Genomic DNA, 26,005 nt, shown 5'->3' on the forward strand with positions numbered 1-26,005 from the left:
CTGCGGGGCGAGAGAGAAACAAGTGTGACTGGCAGCCCCCCGAGTCCTGGCTGGTGCCACTGTGCCAATGAGCAGCGTCACCACCCAGGTGAACACCACGTTCGGGGGCCGCCGGGAGCTGTGTCTGGTGGCTCTGCCCTGGGGGGGAATGTCCAGGGAGACCCGACCCACACGCTCACCCAACAAATGGCTCCCCAACTGGAGCTCTGCTAGAGGTGATTTTTCTCCAGGTGTACTGCCCCCTCCAAAAACCCCCAGGTCACCAATCCTGGAGACCAGCATCATTATCGCACAGGCTCAAAATGTCACTGTCACTTAAAATATCACAGACATTGGAGGACACACTGTTTGAATTATCTTCACCTATTGTCTTGATAGACAAGAACCAAGAAAGAATGGCTTAGGGAAGAATTTAAAGGAAATTAAAAACTAATCCTGGTGGATAAATGTACAGTTTCACGCACTCCCAGTGAATAAAAGTACCACTCAATAAATAAACATGGGCTTCCTTGGTGGCACAGTGGTTAAGAATCCGCCTGCCAATGCAGGGGACACGGGTTCGAGCCCTGGTTCGGGAAGATCTCACATGCCGCGGAGCAGCTAAGCCTGTGCACCACAACTACTGAGCCTGCGCTCTAGAGCCCACGAGCCACAGCTACTGAAGCCCGTGTGCGTAGAGCCCGTGCACCGCCAACGAAGAGTAGCCCCCGCTCGCCGCAACTAGAGAAAACCCACGCGCAGCAACAAAGACCCAATGCAGCCAAAAATAAAAAAATAAAAATAAAATAAAATGTTAAAAATAAATAAATAAACAAACACAAGTACAGGCACACCTTGGGGACGTCGTGGGTTTGGTTCCAGACCACTGCCATAAAGCCAATATCGCAATAAAGTGAGTCACAAATTTTTTGGTTTCCCAGGGCATATAAAAGTTACGTTTCCACTTATTGTAGTCTATTCAGTGCCCAATAGCATTGTCTAAAAAAATGTACATACTTTAATTAAAAAATATTTTATTGTTAAAAAATGCTAACCATCATCTGAACTTTCAGCGAGCTGTAATCTTTTTGCTGGTGGAGGGTTTGAAAAATTGTAAGACTCAACAAAATGTGACACAGAGACATGAAGCGAGCAAACGCCATTGGAAAAATGGCTCCAACGGACTTGCTCGATGCAGAGTTGCCACAAACCTTCAATTAGTTAAAAATGCAGCATCTGTGAAGTACAGAAAAACAAAGTGCAATAAAACGAGGTATACTTGTATGTATGTATACGTGCGTGGGTGTATAAATCAGTATAGACGTGAGCTGGTCAGGCATTGTGACAAACGGCACCCTTCTAGAAAGTTCAGTGTGGAAGGGTAAAGCTGGCTGGTTCACTGGGAAATCCGGCTCATGGCCCCTTGTTTCCCAGCCGTTCTCTGGAACTACACAGGCATCTGCAGCCCCTGCTCTCAGCCTCAGCAAAGTTACTTCACGTGTTGGAGAAAATACCAGTAACACTTAAGAAAACAACAAGACATTTTAAAAAGAAATGTGAGTAGCAGAAACCTTCCTCAAGTAACCAAAATGTTACTTGAAAATATATCCAAATGAATCTTCTCACTGGATTTGAAAAATTAAATATAGTCGACCCTGAGTTGCTAATTTTTCAGGAGAAAAAAGGAGATATAAACACACTTAGGTAACAGCTGACACTCAACAGATCTGTGGAATTACGTGAGACGTTACTTCACAGACAGAAGACCAGTGACCTGGGACACTTCTCGGCCCTTTCCCGAGCACTGGGCTCCGGAGGACTCCTCCCACGGCAAAACGGAATAAAACGCTTCACTTTAGGAAATGGAAGAGCAAGGTCATTCGCTATGCTTGTTATTTTCTTAAATCTTAATAAGTCTTGAAAATAAATTAAAATTAGTCTTCAAAAAGATGATTTCACACAGCTACCTGTATTAGCTGTATTTACCTCTGCGGCACTGGAGACCATTACCTGCTGCAGTTAAAAAGCAAGACAGTTAGTTCCTCCCAGTCCTGTGACTACATGTACGAGAGAGCTGACAGCAGTTTCCCGCTCACGCTCAGACGCCCGGGCGAGACAGCGGAGCGCCGTCTGACTGATGCCCGCGCCCTCCTCGGCCGAGCCTTGCAGGGGAGAGGGTATAATCTTCCATAAACAGATGACGCGTTTCAAGCTGGATCGCTCATTCTTAAAAGTCTAGATTTTCTCAGAGGCAGACTCAGGCTCAATACAGCATTTCCCCCCTCCTCGTGTATATATGTGTGTGTGAGCATATATTTTTATTTTATTTCTTTTCACAGAAGAGTGACTAAAACGTCCCCACGTCAGCCTCGTTTTCCTCAGGTACCATCGGGAAGAGGTAGCAGACGAAGCCATGAAGTTAACAACGCGCCTGCTGTAAAGAGCTTCCTGGGGACTTTCTCAGGTGCTGACTCAGGGTAAAGGGCAAACAAGGCAGGCACGGTCGCTACCCTCGGGCACTCCTGCTGCAGTGACAACAGGAAGGACAGAAGGAAGAGGAGGGGTTGGACAAGCCTCATGTAGATGATACTTTATTCAGCTAAAGTTTTTCTAAGTACCAACTATCAGTATTAGCGAGGCACGGTGCTGGCCACAGCAGGGGACATATTTCATAGTCATTTACTGTGCGTTTACTGTGCTGGGATGCAGAGCCAAGCCCTGTACTTGCCACCGGACAGAGATGAATAAACCTACATCCTTTACCCAGGGGATCCACCTGCAGGGCTTTCAGTGATCACATAACAATCATTCAGGCAGAACTGTGACACTTCATGCTGTAAGCGAGTACAAACCCTGGTAGAGGTTGAGAAGAAGGGGAATCAGGTGGAGGGATCACGGAGGCCTTCCTAAAGGAGGTGACGCTGAAGCTGGCCTTTGAAGGAGCTGGGCCTGAATAACCCATTAGGAGGAGCTCACAAGGGCATAAGCTCCAGGAGGGCGGGGGCCTCGTCCGACATGTCTCTGGAGGTGTGCCCAGGGCCTGGCGCGGTGCCTGGCGTACAGCAGGCACCTATGAAGTATCCACTGGAAACAGCAGAAATCCCAGCCCAGAGAAACAGAGCAAGCTGATCCACAGCCCTATTCTCGGGACGGGTGTTTCTTCGAGGAATAGTCACTCAGCCGAGCAAGCACACAAGACAGAGAACCACGAAGGTGGCGCCCGGGTGGAGGAGGGGGGCCGTCCCCGACAGGTGACGAGAGCTCCATGGTAGGAAAACGACAGAGGCAGACTCGCTTTCATAAAACCAAATCAACTGCAGGCCTTAACGTCACCAGCAGAACCCTCACACGTCCCAAGTGAGGGGACACCGCCTAAGACAACAAACGAACCTTCCACGTGTCTGGGTGCCTAAAAGCGAGCATCTGGGGGGACGCAGCACGGGAGCAACGCGGCACATAATACGAACCTTCAGTGAAGAGGCCGCCCACCGGGAGACCTGACATGGTCTCTGTGTCCCCCAAACGTGCAGGGTTGTGGAGAAGTGAGAGCTCTGGGCTGGGTGGGCAGCTGAGGGCCGTTGCCCCGACACGCAGACCTCGCCCCCGGTCAGCAGCCCCAGCGGCCTTAGGCGGCACGAGGCGATGAACTGCAGTCCATCACCAATGCCTCATGGGACCCGGCTGGCTTTGCAAGTGTGATTCTCAGGGCATCCCTGCCTTGCTTAGGAAAGGAGATGGTGGTGGTCAAAATGGTTCAAAAAGAAAAAGAAATTAGAGACGACACTGCCTAGCTTCTCTCTGTGTGCTCAGCTGCATAGGAGTTGGTTCTCTGCACTTTGAGAAGTAGGTTCAAAAGAGATTTTTTCCCTCAGTTGGCAGGTTGAGCATTATAAACGTGGCCGTGGCCTGACCAGTCCAGCCTAGACCCAGGAGGGAGGCAAAGCTGTCCAAGGTCAGAGCTCACCAGTGCTGCAGACGAAACGCTGTTCTCAGGGAATAGCGGTTCTCTTCTTGAGCTGCTATTTATCGTCACTTAAGTGACACTATTTCACTTTACTGGAATATTCATGACTTAGAAATATGCTAGCAGCAATTACAAACTAAGAAGAAAATTTTGTCGTATCTTAAATTTTACCTTGAAAAACTATTTTGTTTCAGAAGTCTGAAAATGTAGAGGGAAAATTTCTTCACCTGTCTCTAAGATTAACAGATATTTCGTGTTGTGCAGATCTGATACATTAGTCACAATCTGGGGGATTAGCAATGAAAAAAATAACCACAAACTAAAGCAAACAGATACATTCCTTCTCTCTCCAGTTTGTTTTTAACGATAATACTTAATTCTTCATGCTGTTTGACACTTTCCAAAAAAAAACCCAAAAATCTTATTTTTTTCCTTTCAACATAGAAACTCATTTTGCCCACATCAATGGGTTTTAACAGTCCGTTTACATGCTCTGTGACATAATGCATAAATCAGATTTTAAAACACTTAAAAATTACTTAAACTTAAGTCAATTATTAATAGAATGAAATAAAGGACCTGCTATTATTTTTCGTTACCTTAAGAACAGACTTTGACCACTAGACCCACTGCTCTGATGCAAATTTTAAATTAAACAACATGTCCTAATGACATCTAGTAGAATGAAGGTCTCCAGTGTTACTGGGCAAAAGGTAAGCGTGACGCACACGATAAACGAGCTTTTGGTGGTCTCCTTGGGAAGATCCTAAATTACTGGTCTGCACCCAGGTGCCTCACGCAGCTGAGCTCCCGGTGGCTGTGACACGCTGCGTCTGAAGGGTCACGGTCGGGCACAGACGCTGCTGGGAAGGCCCCCTTCCTCCCTCTAAGACCCCCTCCTCTCTGTTCAGGCGGACTGTGGGCGGCTCAGGCCAATGACAACAGTAATCCTAGGGCGGAGGCCCACGGCCAGGCTCTGCATCTCCCTTCCATGACTGCAGTTCCAGCTGGGTAACTGTCAGGACAGGAAACCACCGTGACCTAGACTCCAGGCCACACGTGGGCGGGCGCTGGGTCTGGTTTGTTTACAGCTACGTGCTCAGCTGGCACATCCTTGGAGCTTAATCAGTTTATGTTGAATACATAACGAATGGTCGGGACTTCCCTGGCGGTCCAGTGGCTAAGACTCTGAGCTTCCACTGCAGGAGGCACAGGTTCGATCCCCGCTTGGGGAACTAAGATCCTGCATGCACCCAAAAAAAAAAAAAAAAAAAAAAACAACAACCGAACGGGTGAGTCAGTGAATCGATTGCCAGCTACAGGCTATTTTCCGGCCTGAGCTCAGGAGCCTGATAACTTACGCTGACCCCGTGAACGGTGACGTCCTGACTTGGTGCTATACCCCACCAGTCTGGAGACGAGCTACAGGTCACATCTAATTTTAGTCCAGTTTGTGAGTCTGTGAACTATGTACTTACAAGATGGTAACTGAGAGTAGATGACAGCTGTCCCTGTACCGGCCTGCGCTAGGCGATGCCTTCTTGCAGGCGAGAGCCAGGCCCAGGAGCCCTTGGTGAGGGTGGGGAGCACGTGAACACCCCCCAGCACGTGTGGTGTGGGCGAGGCGGCAAAAAGAGGGGTCGGGACCGAACTCACCTGAGAAAGACGATGGAAAACTCATTTGTCACTCAAGGCAATTGTACTGTTCCTGTTCCCATCTTCAGTTACCATCTCTTGCCTTCCCCTCAACTCCTACTTTCTTGGAAGACAAAAATGACTCAACACTCAGTACATTCAGTACCGCTGCCTTTCCACCCTGTCACCACCGTCCACGTCTATGAGGATGCCGGCACTCACAACACGCCTTGCTGGGATGTGCCTTCCTCTTCCCAGCCTGGGGACACTCCGCTGATGCAAGGTCCAGGTGGGAGATCAGCTGAGGACGTCGGAAGGACTCTGGACTTGTCACAGGGTCTGAGTTTGAGACTGGCTCTGCCACGCCACAGCCCTGACCCAGGCCAACATCCTGGCACCTGAATTCCCTCATCTTCCAGGGCTACGGTAGGATTACATGAAGGAACGAGAAGGAACGAGCTTTGCAAATTGTAAACTGCTATTTGCAAACATAAGATGGTTGAGGCAAGCTTCTCCCGGACTCCCTGGTAGCACAGAACTTGCTACATTACATGCATGCAAACTGTTGAGTACCCAGACAACGGCGATGTGGATTAATGATTTTCTAATCACAGGCCTAGCGTGGTAATCAGTTACATACTCAGAATCATTTTTAGACCTATGAAAGATGAGTGAAGCAATGTAGATGAATTACTTCATTCTGTTTCCATTTAAAAAAATAACTTGTCCCTTATTAAGAGGGCAGGGTAAACTGTAGCATAAAGATACTGTCAGCACGTCCCACTCATTTCAAAAGACGCTCATGTGTGTATAAGAGAAAGCCAGTTGTGAGCTGCCTGAAGCCCTAAGAGGGGAAATCAAAGTTTCTCTTATTTTGAAGGGAAAACAACTCCACAAAGATGGCTCTTTGCTGAAGTCAGAGTTCACCCAAAGTCCATGCTAGATTTCTTCTTAAAATTAAGAAAAAAACTAAAAAAAAAAAAAAAAAAAAGGAGGGGGAAGCGGGAGCCCTGCCCCTCCGGCCGCCCCAGAAGAGTTCCACCATGGGAACACACACAGCCCCAAACTGCTGGGAGGAGGGAAACCGCCCTCGAGTCCCAGTCTCGGCAGTTGAGACATCTGTGATTAATAAAGCCTTTTTTTTTAAAATGTAAGAAAAAAAGGAAAAGGGACCGTATCCTGCTAGCTGCAGACTGAGAAAAGCATCACGTTTCATTTTAACCCTCTCCTCGTTTTCACGATGGTAAGAAGGCGTGAAGATGTTGCTAAGTGTCCCAGAGTACAGACCGGGCTGCTGAGGATGCTGTCCCTGAATTCAAAACGCCCGCCCCCGAGTTTGAACACGCTTCACCAACGTGCCCTCCTGCTTGCCTTCATTTCAGCCCTAGCAGCATAGGGGCTCCAGGAGGACAGAGGTCGCTGCTGCTTTGTTCAGACTGTATCTCTAGAGCATAATGTTTGCCTTTCCCTTCAAGCGAGCGCCTCATAGATGAATGGTCATTCGACGCAATGGGGCAGCGGTTCCAGCCTCTCCCTGGCAGGTACTGGGCGTGGGTATCTGACAAGTCCTCCAGTTTCCTAACAGTGAAGTGACTGCGATTCCTTACCAGGCTGCTGCAGGGAAAAGGCACAAAAACGGTCTTTGTAAACGTATAGCCTAACACAAACACGAGGCAGTACTCACATTTTTACACAGAAAAAGAAACGGCGAAAGACAAGCAATAAAACAGGATGCAGTGGGGTGGTGAGATGTGTAAGGATCCCTCTGAAAGACAGGCACCCCGGGCTGAGAGCAGGAAGAAAGAGCAGTTGGAGAGCAAAGCGTGATCTCTCCGACGGCTGGCGCTGCCGCCTTCGCTGTGTCACCGAGCGTCTGCTGTGACAGGCACCCCGCACTCTGCAGCATCAGCCAAGCGTGCACACATGGGACCCACGCCGATGGCCGGTCACGTCTGAGGCACGACCACCGCGCAGAGGCGCACACTCAACACTGGGACACTTTCCAACAAACAGCTGACTCACATTTCAATCGCTCCTCCACGGAGGCTCCCGGAACGATTTTAGCTGATTTGTTTTAAAGAAAGACATTCCCATCTTCCTGTCCATTGTAGGTGTTCAAAAATATCTGTCAAACGAACCTTGCAGGGCTGTCTTGATGCAAACTCCAAACAGGGTAAGCTGAACTCAGAGCCTGGCACCCTCCCAAAGCAAAGTGCTAATTTACAGTTCTGGTTTTAAGGACTTAAAGAAATGCTTATTTAGCCGTTATTGCCATGGGCTAGAAAAAGATAATTCAAGGACACTTTGGGGCTGAAAACAATTCCATCAGACCATTTTAGGACAGACTGGGCAGGGTTTGATCAGGTATGCCTGGCCTCTGGCAGTTTCTCAAACCACCGTCTTGACATGAATTCAATGCAGCAAATCACCTTTTTTTTTTTTTTTAAAAGGTTGACTTGCACATTTTATTTTATTTATTTATTTATGGCTGTGTTGGGTCTTCGTTTCTGTGCGAGGGCTCTCTCCAGTTGTGGCAAGCGGGGGCCACTCCTCATCGCGGTGCGCGGGCCTCTCACTATCGTGGCCTCTCTGGTTGTGGAGCACAGGCTCCAGACGCGCAGGCTCAGTAATTGTGGCTCACGGGCCTAGCTGCTCCGCGGCATATGGGATCCCCCCAGACCAGGGCTCGAACCCGCGTCCCCTGCACTGGCAGGCAGACTCCCAACCACTGCGCCACCAGGGAAGCCCCCAAATCACCTTTTATTTAGGGAATTCTTCCACTGTATCAGGAAGGCTGTAATGTACATGTGGAAATCGGGTCTACAGATTACTTATAAATCAAAGAGAGAGTAAGTTGTTAGCTTATGATTGATGACTGGGTTGGTTAACGTATTTTAGAGCAAAATTTTCTGAGTAAACGACTGTCATCTGTCTCTACAGTTTTCAAACCGGATTTTCATTCCCTGCTTTTAGAATCAAGGTAACTTTTTTGGGGGGGAATAATAATTGAAAACGATCACACACTAGAAATTCTCCTGAAGATCACACAAAAAGTGAGGTCATCCCCAATCATTCTTCCAGATGCATTTCTCGGGATCACATCTTCTCTTTGATTTACACAGTGATTACAACTGCCTGGGAAGGCTAGGTGTCTTAATTCACGACAGTGAGGAGTGAGATGAAGCTGCGGTATTACTTGGAGAACTTTAAGGAACTAAGAAGAAGTAACTGACTGCCTGGTGATATGGTTACACTTTTGGTGGGTCAGAGTATAAGAGCAAGTATTTTATAATACTTTCCCAAATTTAAATCCTCTTTCTATTTGTGAATAAGTAGCTGAAGACTCTTCTTGCTAGACTCCTAATTTTCCATTCTGGTCACCTCGCTCATCTTCTGTCTACGAGAGTCCTTGGTTCTTAATTTGTTCCTCAGCACAATAAAGATGCACCAGGGGTCGAGACACAGGCTTGGATAGGACACTGCATCCTCAGTGGGTTATCTGCTCCTCTGCACACCCCTAGGTTCAGGTGGTCCAGGGCTTCACTCCGGGCTGTCACTGTCATGGCAAATGCATGTTAACATGGGAAACAATCTTTTTTAAAAAGTTAGAAGCTGTACAGAGGCACCGAGCGCAGATGTGGGATGGTAATGACTAAACACGTGGCATAAGAGTATTAAAAACCAGTTTTACATACTCGCAATTTGGTGCACTGGGTCCTCAGTGCAAAAATGGGAACTTTGTCTTTGCTTCACATATGAAGTGAGCACAAAAAACATGAAGGAGCAAGATAAATTCCCTAGCTTTTTTTTTTTTTTTTTAAATAATCCCTGGATTTAACCAGAGGTCCAGCACAGCATGGCCACGGATCACGCAGTAATGAAGAACACATGGTCTCTGCTGCCTGAGAAAATGCACATGAATGACCAACACATTCACTGTTCCCTGTGCAGCCCCCTTCCACGAACTCACACCACGGGAGCGCTCACTCGCAGGCCACCTCCCGGGACCCCTGAATGGAAGAACACAAGGAAACTACTGGCATCAATTAAAACACTCAACTAGAAACAACTGGACTCAACTGGAAGCAACTGCTCTACCTTTTTCTTTGTGAAGGTTGAAGGCAAGGGTGTGTGTGCACACACAGAGCAGCTGACCCGTTTGGTGCACTAGTCTCAGGGAGTTGTGCCATAAAAAGAGAGCGTCCTCTCACCAACGTGACGAGCAAGAGAGATACAAGGCTTGTAACCCCTACCCAAACAGAACATGCAAATAGAAGCTGCACATGCAATTCGCTCTTTGAACCTTAGGGAACCTCTAAATGCTATTTATTCCTAGTGTGGTTTCTGAAAACACCTACAACATTACATAGTCTTTGGAAAATGTGGCTATGTCACAAACACAAAACTTCAAGCGTTGTTTTTCCTCCTCAAATTCATTCCTGTGAGAAACGCTAACCTGTCAGAATTTCTAGTCAAAACCCATCTCATTTTAAAGGTTTTCCCTCCATCTGAATTTCACTGCTTGAACTTCCAAAAAGGAAATGTGAAGAAATTAAATAAAGATAAAAGCAGATGGCATAATCCTTTCCTTGGCTAATCAGATGATCAGGATATCACACACTGCCAAAGCGGAAAGCTGAAACACCCCAGAAATGAAATGATGAGGAAGGAGTCATTACTGACAGTGGATAATGGAAAGGACGGGTTGTCTGGGTCAATGTCAGGAATTTAATACAAATCTAGTGAACTGAGTTACGAAGCCCGCAACAAAATCGGACCTGGCTCATCTGTGGGATCAGGAACATTCCAGGTATCTGTGGGTCTGCGGCTGGTGACTGTTTATCACCAGGCTGTTCGCCTCCAGGAAGAGATGAGATTGGGAGCTGCCATGCCTGGTGACCGGAACGCTGGGAGAGGGCAGCCGCGTGCCAAGGGGCAAAAGGGGCCGTGGCAGAGACAGAGGGCCTGATGAAATCCCCCGGCACCGCTGTGCTGTGACCTGCCTGCCTGACGCCCTCCCAGGGGTGGGACGGGGAGGGGCAGGAGCATCTGGGTCACCTGCTGGCCCGGAGCAGACATCCTGGAACGGTTAAAACCATACCGTCACAAAACGACGACTGCCAGAAAGCTCTCTTCTTTCGAATGCCAATGTTATGCCGGGGCTTACTTCTAAGGGGATCTTTCTCTACTCTGGACAAACACTGGCCTTGTTTGAGGAGAGTTTCTAGCCCATGTTCCTGTCTCCTTGGAATGACAGGGCCATTTTCTCTGTTTTTTGGTTTTCTTTTGTTTTGGTTTTTAATGTGAACTAGCCCTTGACATATATATTTTTGGGGAGATGAACAGCAGGCTTTTCCTGCAACCAAAAGTCTATGCTGCCACAGAAGGGAAAAGAAATTCCTGAAGGGCTATCTTGCCAGGGAGGGCTGGAAAGGGGTTTGGGCTCATTCCTGACTTTTATACAAGGACAAAAACAGATGTTTCAAGATATCCTTGCTGGATGAAAGAGAGACACTTTTCCAAAAAACATTACATAAAAGTGAGACCAGAAACACACACACACAAATCTTGCAAGCGGCAGACGTTTACATCCCCATGCCCCCATCCCCATCCTGACACTCTCCCAACCCAGCCTCGATACTCCGAATGGACGGGTCCCCCCCCGGGTCCCCCCACCACCACCGGGGATGTCTGAAGGGTAAAAGGCCGGTTAGCAGCAGCCTCACGTGGAAAGCTCTCCAGCCAGCGAGTGGTCCTGCTGCCCACCCCGCGCCCACGCGGCGCTGGCTGCAGGTGAAGTCCTGGGCCTTGGAAGTGACTGATGACACCAGCCCTGACACCCAGTGAGGGCAGAGGTGGGGGAAGGAGGCCCTCTGACACCTCACCTGGCTCCACGGCCCCCTCCTAGGTGATTAAACGAAAGGTGTCAGCCCGAGACCAGGCTGCTTCTGTGGAGGTCCTGCAGGAGAGGGTGCTGCCCCGGACCGCCGTGACCACACCGCCACGCTGGCGACGAATGACACCCCGCGGCCCGCTGCTCTCGCCCAGGGCTGCTTAAATGCTTAGAAACCGGAAAAGCTCCGAAAGGCGCCTCTGTTTGTTCGGCTTTTTCGGAGGCTGAGATCCTCTGTGTTCCCCCGCAAAAGTCAAATGGCTGTTCTTTTCTTTATGCAAAGAAAACATAATTAAAAAAAAAAAATTTCTGCGTCTTTCTCAGATTGCTTAGTATTTAGTATACTGCTGACTTAGGGATAATGAGGTTTTCTCTGTGATAAAATGGTGGGTTGTTGATTCTTAATTTCTTGATTTGGGAAGCTATTTCCAAGGCAATACAGTATTTATTATTGCCCTGAATGGATAATCATCTTTTAAGGGAACAGAAAGTTAATTTGCGGGGGTAAAAAGGAATCACATGGTGCTCACAAAATATTCCCTCCATCTCATCCTGGCTTTCAGAGGTTCTTACACTGCTAATTAGAAACATGAATGTTTAACCCGTGGGCAAAATTGTCCCTGCTGTCAAACACAAAGTGTTAGTCAGTGGAAGATCGAATCTTATTTGAAGGAGGCTGACATCTGGAACTGTATTCTTCATGATGGATATTGATGCTTTCGATTAATGTCTTCATATTGTTGAAAAAGATAAAATAACTTGGGTTACCTTCTTAAAGAGGAAACCAAAGAAGTTTTTTAGGGGGCAGTTTGTAGATTTTTTTAAGTTGGACATGGCTCTAGGCGAAGCCAGGGACGTGCAAAGACATTCCGCTGCAAAATGGTTTAAGAGAACATTATGCAGTTAGTGATTTAAACTACGTGATTGATTTATTTCAGGTGGTGACAGATTTCTCTTCATTCGTATATAAATTTATTATTATTTTTAATTGAGACCAGATTCAGAATGCCAACATGTGAGTCTTTTTCCTACATTCCAGAAAATGCATGTATTACATAAGAACATTTCTAATCAAAATATGCTATAAACCACACAAGCTTATAAACGTTTTCTTAGAGCCACATAACTCATTCATAGAGCCCTATACTCATTTTTATAGAGCATCAGGAAACAGAAACTGGCCTTGGAATGTTTTGCAATCAGCTTGCCAAGCACTATCACTCTTCACGTCATCCACCCAGCAGGTTAGCTGAAGTTTCGGTCTCAAGGGACAGAATATTAGTTTAGAAAGAGTTACAGCTGTGGAGAATGAGGAAATGGACGATTCCATCCCCCCAACCCCAAAACCACAAAGCAAGTATCTAGTACATTATATTCTAGGGTCCGTGGTTGTTTGGTTCAAAATCAGAGAGCCAAAAAGCCCTAACCAATTAGGAATTCCTTTTACAACTATATTTTAGTAACACCTTTACCAAAGGCAAAATGCTGCTCTAACTAAAACTAAGCACTTGAAAACGGGATTAAAATGTTAACCACACAATTGTGGCTTTTTGCCCAATTGCGTGTGTGCATCTTACATCCACAATCCACTTCCAAGCACACAGAGGGTTAAGGGTTGCAATCCCATAACCTTATCTCGTTTGATTTTATGACATCTTGCCCCCTCACTCCCCTATAAGAACTGAAGGGCACTGAATTTTATTTTTCAAATTATTATTTCATACTTTCTTGAGGACTGCCCACTCCCTTTCCAGGATATCACATACTAACACAACAACAACAAAAGCCAAAACACAAAAAGAAAAGAGGATCGGGGCAACTGTTTCTAGAGTTCTTCATGTCTCCAACACCGGAGGTGAAATCTCCATCTGTGATGTGTCCCAGGAGGAGCGCGCTAGGCCAGGGCGGCCTTCTAGCATCCCCCGCACCCCTCACGCATAGGTTGTCCCGTTAGCACCTTCCCCACATCGGTGTTACTCAAGCAGCTGAGCAACTACAGTGGGAAGGAAGGAAGGGAGGCCTGGAGTTATTCCAGGAAGGAACAAAGCCACCTCAGAGACAAAGGGAATGAAAAGAACGCCTCTGCTCTGAACACCAATTAACGGCACAAATCCTGTCCTTGGCTTTAATTAGTGCCCGGTGTGATAGAATGGCACTGCTGAGGACGGCACTGCTGAGGACGGGGGCGGGGTGGGGGCGGGGGGTGGTGGAAGCAACAGTAGGAAACAACCAAACAGCCTCCGCACGGGGCAGGGGTGAGCAGGGCTGGGTAAGCGCTGTGTGCCCAAGAGAGACAAAGGGAAAAACCTTCAATTTCCAGTTCTATGTCATAATGAGCACGGTCCCTCCTTGTTCCTAAAGACTCTTCTTCACCCTCACATGTGCTTCTGGCCATTGGGCCATTTCTTAAAATAATCCATCAGCTTATTTAAGAGATAAAAGAGGAAGGGGGGTTGCCTGGAGGCGATGTCCTTTGTCTCAGATGTTTCTCAGTGGCTCCATCCTTAGAAGGAAGCATGACTCTGGTCTTTTTGCAACAGGTCCATTTTCATGACAGTGTGAACCGTTACTACTATTAACAAGATGTGACAATAGAAACTTTCTTGAACCGTGCACTTGAGAAAATGGACGGTCGAAAGCATTGAGAGATGATGTCTTCCGGTCAAATTTTAAAAGTATCAATAAAAGAGACATCATTTTTTCATATAAAAAGCCTAAAAATTTGTCTGAACATTGTCCCTGGTTGCCTGTGGGCGTTCTCTCCTCCCCTCTGCTGCTCCATATGTCTGTGAATTTTCTTTTTTTTTTTTTCTTTAAACCCTTGGCATACAGTTTCAGAGAAACACCAACTCTGTGTTGGGCTGGTACACTGTGTTCACGTTTGTGCGGTTTTATGTGAGAACTGTCAGAACTGAGGAGGAGCATCTGGGCTGTGGCCCCTCAGCCCAGCCTCTCCCGCCCATCCTCAGAGGCAGGAAGGGGAGGCGGGAGCCTCAGAGGATGAACTCCCAGGCGCATTACCCGCCCCCAGGCAGACGGCGCCGGGTCCTCGGACTTACCACCCGGAGGCCAACTGGAGCACCTGGAGGAAATTCTTCAGAATAAAACGCCATAAACGGGTGTCCCCACGAAGCCCAGCTGAAGGGATAGAAAGAGCACACACCGAAGGGAGCCGACAGCTGAGGAGGAGGGGGCCTGGTCCTGGTCCGCAGAGAGGAAAGGATTCCAGAACAAGGCAAGGCCGCTTGGTCTGGAGGCTCCAAACCTGGGACCTTCAGGGCACCTGGAGGGAACTTTTCAGCCTATTTTCCACATGAACTTCAAAAAGCTTTACTATTTCAAAATGTGTATATTCACCTTAAATAAGGCCCAGTAACTTAACGTTTCTTTGCATTTTGGCTGGAAATATACATGTATACAAATTCGGCACGTAACACTTCCTCCCCCCCACCAAACTTGCCCTCATAAGCTCAGAGGGACAAATACACCTTTGATTAAGTGAAAAGTGAGAAAACGAATTAAAATTATTTTATAATTGTGGTTTGTCTAAAATAAAAAAAATAACCTTTAATGTAGTAGTTTTTGAAGAGCGTGATAACCATAGCAGCAGCAAGCTTCCTTTTTTTTAAAAATTTTTCAGGCGAGGAAACTGCAGTTGAGCAAGATGAGCAAGGATCTGGCTCACTCTGGCGGCGGGAGCCCAGACTGGTGGTCTGCTGTGCACACACACACTACTCCCATTGTGTTACCGTGCAGACCATGCCTTAAACGCGGATTCACTTAAAATACTTAAAGAGCAAAAAAGATTTAAGATAGAATTTAGTTTGCACGGTACTTGCATGCAACAGTCAGTCTTCATCGTGGGAACAAGACAGTATTGTGCCGAGTGCTTCTGTGGTTTCGCTTACTCACAGGAGACTGATGGCCTGTGCGCTGGCTCCTTGATGTGAAGTGGGCACTGCTGCTAACCTGCATACTTTTAGAACAAGTTTCACATTCTTATATTTAGTCTTTGAAAGGTCTGTCCTTCAATTTACAAAAACAAAAACTGCGCTGGTGAGAATCCACACTCCTCATCGAAAAAGAACAAAGACGACTTGAAGAGAGTTCTAGAAGAATGTTGAGGCACACAGCTCCCTGTGTCCAGGGGTCTGTTTAACGTTAAGGAGGATCACTACTCTCTGTTTTTCCAGCACTGGGATAGATTCCATGTGTCCCATAAACGGGAATGCTCATTTCAGAATGAGAACCAACTCAATAGTCCCACTATCTTATCAGTATGAATGGGCTCTCCCACTGGAACCCTCTTAAAAGATAATTTATCGTTCTTCTTGACCGCACCTTCTCTTAAGTCCTTTTCCTAACAACAGCTTAGCAGTAAAACTCTCAGGGCTTATGGCTGTGTGAGTGACGGGAAATGGCAACATCTGCAAATAAAATTCCAAGCGAGACTAATTCACATTTGGACAAGGAGAATGCCCCACTGCATACGTCAGAAAGCAGAAAAACTGCCTTTTCCCAACGTACTCCAATAAATGAACTCCCAGATTGCTGCCGGGTATAAAGAAAGGCTTTGCAATCACTCTCTACGATTTGTTGGGTATTTTAAAGTTACTTTGGGATTCATTTCTTGCGTATTACTCAGAATCATCATTTTTCATTTCCCAATCTGATGCATGTATATGTCCCCATAATCAACTGAATGAGTGGAATCAGAATGTGTTAAAATATCACTCTGATATAACATGGTATTCAGGAAATTGCCTAGGAATTACTATGAAGGTTTAGAAAGAGATGGACAGTCATATTTCTCTAGGGAAAAGAAAAAAATCAAAGTAGAGTTTTGCTTTCCTCTTCTAGTCTTTACTGTGAAGAGATTAGTTTTGTTTTTTTTTTTTTCCCCCATGAAAATTCTAGTGGACATCTATTTCTTTCCAAATTTGTGTTAGCTTAAAACTTTTGTGTGACAGCTTGGATAACATCACCTGGAGTTTCCATTACAGTCTGAGAATTACCAGGACAAAAATACATCCAGGGGAAACCCAAACTACAACAGCATAACGATCCTCCTGTATGTAAAAAGTTAGTTTAATCATGTCTCTTCGGAAGAATTCCTAAGGATCTAAAATGCTGCTAGGATTCAAAATCCCCTCTATAAGAAGAAGGCCATGTCTTCTGAAAATCTTAGCAAAATGGTTTGTTAAAATATTTTTGTCTACACTTTGGGGGTGTTTATGATCCACTGAGAGAGGTGCTCTACTGCTTTTCCCATTTTGCACACAAAGAAGTGAAGTTCAGAGAGAGAAGGTCATTCACTCGAGGCCCAGAGTTACTGGGTGACTGAGACTTTAAATCTGACTTTTGACATTATCGGTTGTTCTTTTCACTGCACAGACGTTATTATTTTCAATAAAGAGACCTTACAGACCATCTACTTCCACCCCCGGGGCAGATTCCCAGTGCACAGAATCACCAACGGGCCTGCCCAGCTTGGACCCCTCCAGAAAGGGAGGCCATTCTTGAACAATGTAATTAACATAAATATGACAAAAGTTATGGTCAGTGACTTAAAAATGCTTTGATAGCTTTGTGAACAAAAAAATACGAGGAATATTATCAAAACCCACGTTCACACCAACGAAGTCAATATTCACATAGCCGACACCTCCTTTGGGGCTCCTTTGGGGCCCGTTAATCAAAGAAATTTGGTTGTTTTCCTCTGGCATTTCATGCACAAACATGTAAACAGTGCCATGTCCCCTTCGGATGCTCAAAGCACATTTCTGCGCCTCCCTCTTCCTCGGATTCCCCCTTCTTTGGTGGGTCCCTCCACCTCCACCTTGTCCACTGAGCTCACAGTACACTGAAGTGCCCCCAAAGGTCTCGCCAGGTCCCCTGGGCTCTCTCCTGCTTGCTGCCCACTTCTAAGTGCACATGTGAATAACAGCGGGTGGGAGAGTGAAGGCAAACATTAAATGCACACCAGGCCAGCACCAACGTTCTGGTAGAAGCCATCCCGGCTGGTATGCAGGAGACAGCCCGAGAGAAATTCCTTTCCATGGCTGTACAGACTGGACAGATGTCAAAGGCGATGGCTGGAAAGTTCGCCTCCTCTGGAGCACTGCAGGGCAGGGGTTCTCCGCGACCCACAGACCTGACTTCTTCCCTGGCTTCATTCTTTTGTATCCTATTGACTTTTCCTCAAAGTGGAATTTATCTGCTTCTCAAATGACCTTTGCAGGAATCATGTTTTGTTGTCTTGACCCCAGTTCTGTGTATAAACCGCAGCCTGGCCCACACACTCCCCTGAAATAGACTGGTGGTTACTGGAAGACCCGCTCCCCGCGTATGACTTTATATTACCTTATTCTATGGCTGCAGTTCTTAAGAGAAGGGAACAGAGAATCTAAATATACATGCAGGACACCCGAACAGTTTGAAAACCCTAAACAACATTAAACCTGAAACAGACATACGACCACAAGAAGGCAATTTGTAGCATAGATTACTTTAGCCTGTTTTATGCCATTTACAAGAAAAAAGGGATAATCAAAGCAATCCCCAGATATTAAGAACAACTTACAACAAAGCAATCAACCAACACATCACTGCACAGAGCCCAGTTCCCGTTTCTCATCCCCTTCCTAGAGGTCCCCCGCAAAACCTCCCCCCCCCGCCGCGCAGTCCCTCTTACAAGGCGGTGGGCAGATTACGCATCCCAGCGGTCAAGCACAGACCCTTTCTGTTTTCAAGCCCACCGCCACCAATGCGGCAGCTGCCTGGAAGAACACAGGCCGGGGAGAGCAGCTGGGGCTGCAGGGAGGTGTGTACCTAGGTCCAGGATCCAGTACTTGCAGGTGCCGGGCTGCCCGCCGCTGCGGTAGGCTGTGCTGACGGCCGAAAGCGAGTCCAGCGGATCAACTGGCTTAATTCCGTTTGGCATGGTGCGGCCGGGCTGACCCGAGCCTAAAGGCTCAGCACCCTGACCCTCCCTATGCCTCCAGGCAGCCAGAGCGACCCTGGGGGCAGTGAACCGGGCGCCAGTGCCCCGGGCACTCAGACGCAGGCGTGAGGGACCGCTCCCTCTGCCTGGCGGCCCAGCACTGCCTTGCAGTGGGCTTCACATGTGGGAAGAGCCAGACGCCGCCGTGGATTGCTTTCTACCACAGTCACTCTAATTGGAGCTCAAGGAAATTCTGCAGGCGCGCTGGGAGCCAGATGTTTCTCCTCTCCTACACAAGCCAGAGCTGCGACTTCCTGACTCAGGGAGACGTCAAGTGCCAGCTGCCCTCCCCTCACCGGGCTCTCTGACTTGGGCTTTGTGTGCCTTTGGATGGAGGGCTTCTCTGAGACACACAACAAACAGTGCCTCCTGATGTGACTTGATAACAAAAAGAAACGTAATTCGGTCTATAGCCAACTGGTTACATCACTGAACTGCAATGCCGCGCCTCGCTTATTAAAAACATATCTTCATCCTTCCTTACAAAAAGCAGCCGTACGAGTGAAAATAAATATCCTTACTTGTGATCTGTAAAGGCGTTTTTAGTAGAGCATCTTAAAAGCTTACTTTTGTCCTTTTCAGAAACTGGATATTTAGCCTACAGAAACCCTCACTCTCTCTATGAAAGTTTACATGTGTCTTCTCCCCGTCTCACACAGCACAGCGGCTTCTTAGGGGAGTATCCATTGTTTAACAATCACCAAGTCGGACTTTTCAACTTCTACGCTAAGTGGACGCACTCCCTCTCCTGTTTCTCATTAATTCGAGAAGCACGCACACGGCTCTCCAACCTCGACTTTCGTGGCCCAGCTCCTGCGGTGAGACAGTCACCTGGAATACTCTTTACACATCTAAAACTGTGACGTGGCCCTCAGTTTCCTCAACATTCTCCGAGGGGGGATTATTGAATAGTTTCCTTCTCATTTTAGGACAATTAAGAACTATTTAAAAAAGGAAAAGAAGAGAATAAATCCAGGGCGCCCAAAGAAAGCTGTCCCCGGCACTGTAATACCTCCCTAAAACAAACTGCTACAAAGTGGGGTTTGTCATTTATAGGCCCACATTAGGCCTCATATTCTTCTTAAAAGACCAGAAACAAAGCGTAAGGTTGTTTTTCCTTATAAATGGTCCCGTGATAGATCCAGATGGCATACTTATGCCAGGACCAAGCAAGAGGCGGAATTCTGCACAGAGCACTTTTTATGCAAGAAAAGAAAACTTTATTACTGAATAAATAACCCTCTCTCTTGTTGGCAAAAAAAGCAGTAAAAATTATGTCCTAAAGGAAATCAAGTTAACTGACATTCTAGGGTTTCATTTGCTACAACCTTTATTAAATATTTTACTTTGTCCCTTTCCAAAAATACAGACCGCCAAGCGAGGGCCATTAATTAAAAAACAGAAAAAAAAAGAGCTGTCAGGGAAATTAATTACTTTATGTGTAATATATGTTCTCTACTCAAGAGGCAGGGAATGATGCTTAAAAACGAATAAAATAATTTTGGCTAAGATATATGAGAAGTTTCCTCAGTGACTGCTCTCTTCAAATTTCAAGTTCACATCTGTCAGAGAAATGTAGCACAGCAGGAGTAAAGGAAGGAAGGAAGGAAGGAAGGAAGGAAGCTTTTTCCATCTCCTCCTTCCTTCTATTCATGGAAGTGTGAGATTACAGAGTGTTTACTATGTAATTTTGAAAAAAGTAGTAAAGATAAATTATGTCAACTAATGGTACCACATGGCCCTCACCTGGAAGTGGTGATAATCTAACCGCTGGACAGACAAACATGGAACCAACAGAAGTGCTGATGTGAATAAGTGAAAGGGATGGGAGAGGATTGAGGAAAAGGAAGAAAGTCCAAACAATTGGCAAATGCTTCCTGGAAATAAGTTCTGCCTCTAAGGCGTGTTTCTACCTCGGTGGTATGAGCGGGACTCCAAGAGTCTGAACCAAGTTCAGGTGAGAAAGACGCATGGGTGACCTCAGCTGAGCTGGGGGGCAAAGCCTGTGGGAACCACGGCCCTGAGGGTGGGAGGGAGCAGGTGGTGGGAACAGAGGCTGGGGAATTCAGGTGACTGGCTGTAAAAGAGGCGATAACGTGCCATGACCAGAAAGGAAGCGACCGGGAGGCTCCAGAATGGGTGGAGTGGGGCTAAAGCTCCAGCACAGAATGAGTCTATCTGCAGCGTGAGTGTGAGCTAGCGGGCAGGAAAGGTGGTCAGGAGACCACGACAACAGTGTGAGACCCGGGAGTGGGACGGAGCACTGAGCTCATGTAGGACAGATGGAGGTGAGCTTTGCAAAGAAGGCAGACAGACATGGAAACTGACTAAATGGGGTGGGTTAAAGAACAACATTCTAGGCATGCGGCAAAAGAGGAGATATGCAATGTAGAAATTAAAAAGTGGACTTTGTGAAGGAAAACAAGAAATTCTGGTTTTTTTGGTATTTTTGCTGCTTTCATTTGATGGCTAGACATATAATTAAAAGCGTCACAAAAGAAATAGAAGATGCACTGCCGAAGACAGTGCGTTTAAATGCATTAACCCAGTGTTTCTCTGTAAGGCTCAACAGCAAGGGGTGCTGGGAAGAAAAAATAAGACGTATCTGTATGTCAGAAAACCGGGGGTGTTGACTCTTGGAACCATGGTTATGTTTCACACACCCCCAAAGAAGTAATTAAGATCAATGAGGATTGGGATGTGTCCTCTAAATGCAAGGTAAACACAGTAGCAAATGAACCTAGCTGTATTGCCAGGGAAAAACATAACCACACTGCAGAAGGTGGGGAAGAAAAGAGCTTTCTAAGCGACTTTGAAAAACAGTATTTTGATTGTATACTGTAAAACCAAAGACAACAAGAATTGTAAGTTCCTGTCATGGGTTGGCAGTGAGAAAAGGTAGCGTTGAGTCTTTCAAAGTCAAGTCATTTTAGGTAAAGAAAATATTTAATTTCCAAAGAGGAAAAAAAATGGGCTTCTGGACTAGGATTGAACAAATAAGTAAACATATTTTGGATAATGAGATGCAGGTCTCTCACTGTCAGAGAAAATGGTTCCAAGGAAGGAAAGGCAGAGGAGAGGCAGAATGAATGCTGTGCTGTTTGACAGAGGTCAGAGGTTTCAGCGTGATGTGAAAGTATGTTTCTTTATGTCTACACACACACATACATATATGGAGAGAGAGAGAGGGGGACACAGAACATGGCTATAGACATGTGTGCACACATGGGTAGGTGCACATACACGTCTGCTGAGAAGACCTAAAAGAAACAGTTGACCCAGCACTGCAGCAAGGAAAACACAAGATGAGCCAGGAGCACCGTGCATTGCCAGAAAGCAAGGAAGCGCTCCAAAAATGATGCGATGTGTCCAGAGTACACAGAAACCAACCTGAAGGAGCTCCTAACGGCCAAAGCGGGAATAATTTGAGCCACAAAATAAATAATGACAGTATTGGAGAATGACTCATAGAATAAAATAAATATCCATGACTCTGTACCAACATAAATAATTGAATAAACAAACGAGGCAGGGGGAGAACTCTTCCTGACAGAATTCTAATGAATAAATTTAACAGGAAAGAGGAAAACAGAAAATCACCAGTAGGCAAACGCCACAGTAATTACTGTTGTAGGCAAGACCCACGGATGGATGGAAACGAGTGGGTGAAGGCAAGAGGAGAAATAGAATATTCTCAGTTTCAAAACATCTCCCACAAGGTATTTGTTAACTACAAAGAGAAAAACTGTGACCTCAGAGTGGAGAAATACGCAGATATCACTTTATCCAGGTGACCGAGGTCACCACCACCGGCAAGGAGACACATCTGGGTCCCCCTGCACCCTCAATATGATGCACCGAGTGGGGCACAGCATCATTTTTGTGGTGTTCCTGCCAAAAATGCGTAAGCTCCACTTAATCATGAGAAAACGTCAGATAAACCCTAACTGGGGGACATCTCACAAAATAAGGGATGACTAATACCTCTAAAGTGTCAAGTTCATGAAAAACCAAAGAACTACCACAGACTAGAGAAAACTAAATACGACATAGGTCCTGGATCCTGAGCCAAAAAGAGACATTAAAGCAAAATCCAAAATCACATCAGTGGCCCGGTTAACTAGGCTGGATTCCTAGTTTTGGTCACTGAACCAGGGTCATGTGACACGTCACACCAGGGGAGCCAGGTAAAGGGGTGCAGGAATTCTCAATACTAGTTCCGCAACTTTTCCCCAAGTCTAAAATGATCTCAGGACTTCCCTGGTGGTCCAGTGGTTCAGAATCCGCCTTCCAATGCAGGGGACGCGGGTTCAATCCCTGGTGGGGGAACTAAGATCGCACAGGCCACGGGGCAACTAAGCCCACTGGCCACAATTACTGAGCTCGCGCGCCTCAACTAGAGAGCCCGCACGCTGCACACTACAGAGCCCATGCGCCCTGGAGCCTGCGCATCACAAACAGAGAGAAAACCCGCACGCCACCACTAGAGAGAAGCCCACGCACCACAATGAAACATCCTGCATGCCTCTACGAAGACCCCGCGTGCCGCAACTAAGACGGGACGCAGCCAAAAAATAAATAAATAAATAAAAATTAAGAAGAAAAAAAAAATCTCAAAATGAAAAGTTTTTAAAAATAAAAAATTGAATGTTGTTATAGATACGTAAACAGCTAAAGAAATTGAAAGTGTAAAAAAAGTTACCAGAGAAATAGGCAAAGTCAGAGAACTTCTGTGGGGGGGAAAAAACCCCTATTAGGGGGCCTTCCCTGGTGGCGCAGTGGTTAAGAATTCACCTGCCAATGAAGGGGACATGGGTTCGAGCCCTGGTCAGGGAAGATCCCACATGCCGCGGAGCAACCAAGCCCGTGTGCCACGACTGCTGAGCCTGCGCTGCAGAGCCTGCGAACCACAACTACTGAAGCCCACATGCCACAACTACTAAAGCCCACGTGCCACAACTACTGAAGCCCGCGCACCTAGAGCCCGTGCTCCGCAACAAGAGAAGCCACTGCAAGAAGAAGCCCGGGCACCACAAGGAAGACCCAGCGCAGCGGAAAATAAATGAATAAAAATAAATAAATAAATTTATTAAAAAAAAAAAACCCTGTTAGGCAAATTGATCACCTGTGAACAAAGGGATCTTTGATTTATTGAAAAAAATCTACTGAAGAAATATAAAATCATCCTTTGCACAACTGTGTGTAAAATTATAATAGCCAATCTCATTCTCATGAAAATAAAGGTATTTTTATTTAAATTGGTTGACAAGAAATTCTTTTGGTCAAAATCAATGCCCCCACCACCCAAATTACTTTTCATGTAAGCTTCTCTTGTGATAATTAATCCTCAAATATTTAAAATGAGAACTTCAAATTTCAAGTGCCCGTTATTAATCTGTTCAGAAAAAAATGAGACAAGGTCATTTTTGTCAAAGGTCGTCTCAAAAATAAAAAACAGACACAAAAAAACCCCCCAAAACTCACACCAATAAAATAGGTCCATATATAAATGGTGCTTTATTACATCAGAACTAAAAATATACTTAATGCTATTTGTAAAACTAAAATTCAGATGAACCAAAGGACCTAAAGTCTTTCTATTAAGATTATAGCACTTTTTGAAGAGGGAACAAACATTAATAATTAGGCAGTTAATGTAGGATGAAAAGGTCCTCGAAATCTTAAAAGCCAAAGATGGGATCCGTAAAACAACAGCAGCTACATTTGGAGATGGAAACTCAAATAACACAACTATGAGGAATATCATTTATAATCTCCTCTAAAAATGAATAGTGTTTTCTTGAGACCTGGAACACTACCGACCATTCTGGTAAGTTTTCAGTAGTCGTATCTTCTATCCAGTCCTGAAACCTCAACTGTTAGGAGAAGCAGGCAGCGCTGCAGCTGGACCATCCGAGATCCCACTGCTTCGCGTGGCTGCTTCCCATCCTGCCTCCCCGGCCCTGGTTCCCTCCCTTCCCGGCATTTCCTTTCTGTCCCGCGAGCCCACAGCGCTGGCCTCTGCACAGCTGCACAGCCGGGATCGAGTTTCTCAGGTTCCACGCACAAAGATACTCCTGTTCAGAGGACGTTTTGTCCAGTTTCTTACCCCGCAGATAACACCTCCCGCTCTGGAGGGAGGGGACAGGACGACTGAATCCTGCATCTGAGGGCCCCATTCAGCACATTATTTCCTGCCGCTTTCTAGCGCAGTTGCCAATCCACAAAAGCACCTTTATTGAGGCATTCAAACTCTTCATCTGGGTGCCAAAAATTCGATAGGCTCCTTTTCACTGCTTTACTTACTATCTTTTCACAAACGGTGGGAGTTTTTCTCTTACTTGAACAAAACCAACATTCAAGGACTCCTCTTTCCCACTTTAACTCACTATGTGACCTTCTCTGTTTGCATCAGCATGTGGATTATTTGCAGAATGGCAATATGAGATGGTAACCTCACAAGAACGTTCCCTAAAAAACTAACAAAAACAATAGTGTTCAAAAAATTAGAGCAATGTCGCCAACTCCTGGCAGCCAATACGCGCCTTTCATGTCCCAACTCTGTGAAGTGTCAGAGAGCGAGGCCACAGGCCACAGAAGCACCCAGGGAGGGGTCAGGGTGAATGGGAAGCCCTGACAGGAAGCTTATCTCTCCAGCTCTTCCAAGGAAGGCCAAGTGGCAGATTTTTTATTTTTTTAGGCAGGGAGGGAGGAGAAAAATTTTGCTCCTGGATGCAAATTGATTAAAAAAAAAAAAATTCATTTTCACTCTTGCTATTGATTCTTCCATTCACTGACTCACAACAAGCCCCCTGAGGGTCAAGTTCTGTGCTTGACTCACAGAGGAGGGAAGGGGCCTAAAGAGAAGAAAAAGACAGATTTCCATCAAGGTGGCTTCTTCGGGTGGTGGAAAGCAATTAGAATTATCGTATCGTAAGTGAAATCAGAAGGTTGAAGATGGATCCTTCTCAGAGAAAAACGACTGCTGGGGGTGGTGGTGGGGTGGTCTTGGGAATGTCCACAGCCCCCGGAAGGCAAATGGCCTCGAGTGTGGTGGACCTGGGAGACCGGCTTCTGGAATCAGCTCTTCCACAAATATTGCCTGGCCTTGGGCAACTGAGTTTGTCTCTAGAGGCTACAGCTTCCCTCTGGGACCAAAGGCTCCTTCCAGCTTGTATGGAGAACAGGACCCACAGTGGCTAAGAACTTGGGCCCTGAAGGCTGACCGCTGCTTTTAAAACCCCATTTTCCATCACCTACTAAGCGTGGTCAAGTTAATTTCTCTGTGCCTCCATTTCCCTATCCTAACACAGGGATGATAATAGTATACACTGCCATCGGGGTATCCTGAGGATTACATGTACAGAAAAGCAGCACAGTGCCTGGCACAGGGCAAGCCCTCAACATGTCCTACCTGTTATTACTGCTACTCTTCGGAGGCTCCAACAGTCCCTCTGCTGTAGGCTGATTACGACCCCCCCAAATTCCTAAGTTCAAGTCCTAACCTCCAGTACCTCAGAACGTAACCAAA

At 46.3% G+C, this 26,005-nt stretch overlaps 1 protein-coding gene and 1 long non-coding RNA gene across 7 annotated transcripts in view; both read right to left on the reverse strand.

Moving 5' to 3' along the window:
* The window catches only part of TRIO (trio Rho guanine nucleotide exchange factor), a 373,890-nt gene that overhangs the window by 41,329 nt on the left and 306,556 nt on the right, over positions 1–26,005 (reverse strand). The window lies entirely within an intron of this gene.
* Positions 10–11,161, reverse strand: LOC309659094. Its single transcript, XR_014262583.1, has 3 exons — positions 8,336–11,161; positions 5,600–8,007; positions 10–3,696 (listed from the first exon to the last, which is right to left on the reverse strand). It is a non-coding gene; the product is annotated as an uncharacterized lncRNA (long non-coding RNA).

The sequence above is a fragment of the Balaenoptera physalus genome (assembly GCF_965194825.1).
Source record: "Balaenoptera physalus genome assembly, chromosome: 3".
In the NCBI taxonomy this organism is placed as follows: domain Eukaryota; kingdom Metazoa; phylum Chordata; class Mammalia; order Artiodactyla; family Balaenopteridae; genus Balaenoptera; species Balaenoptera physalus.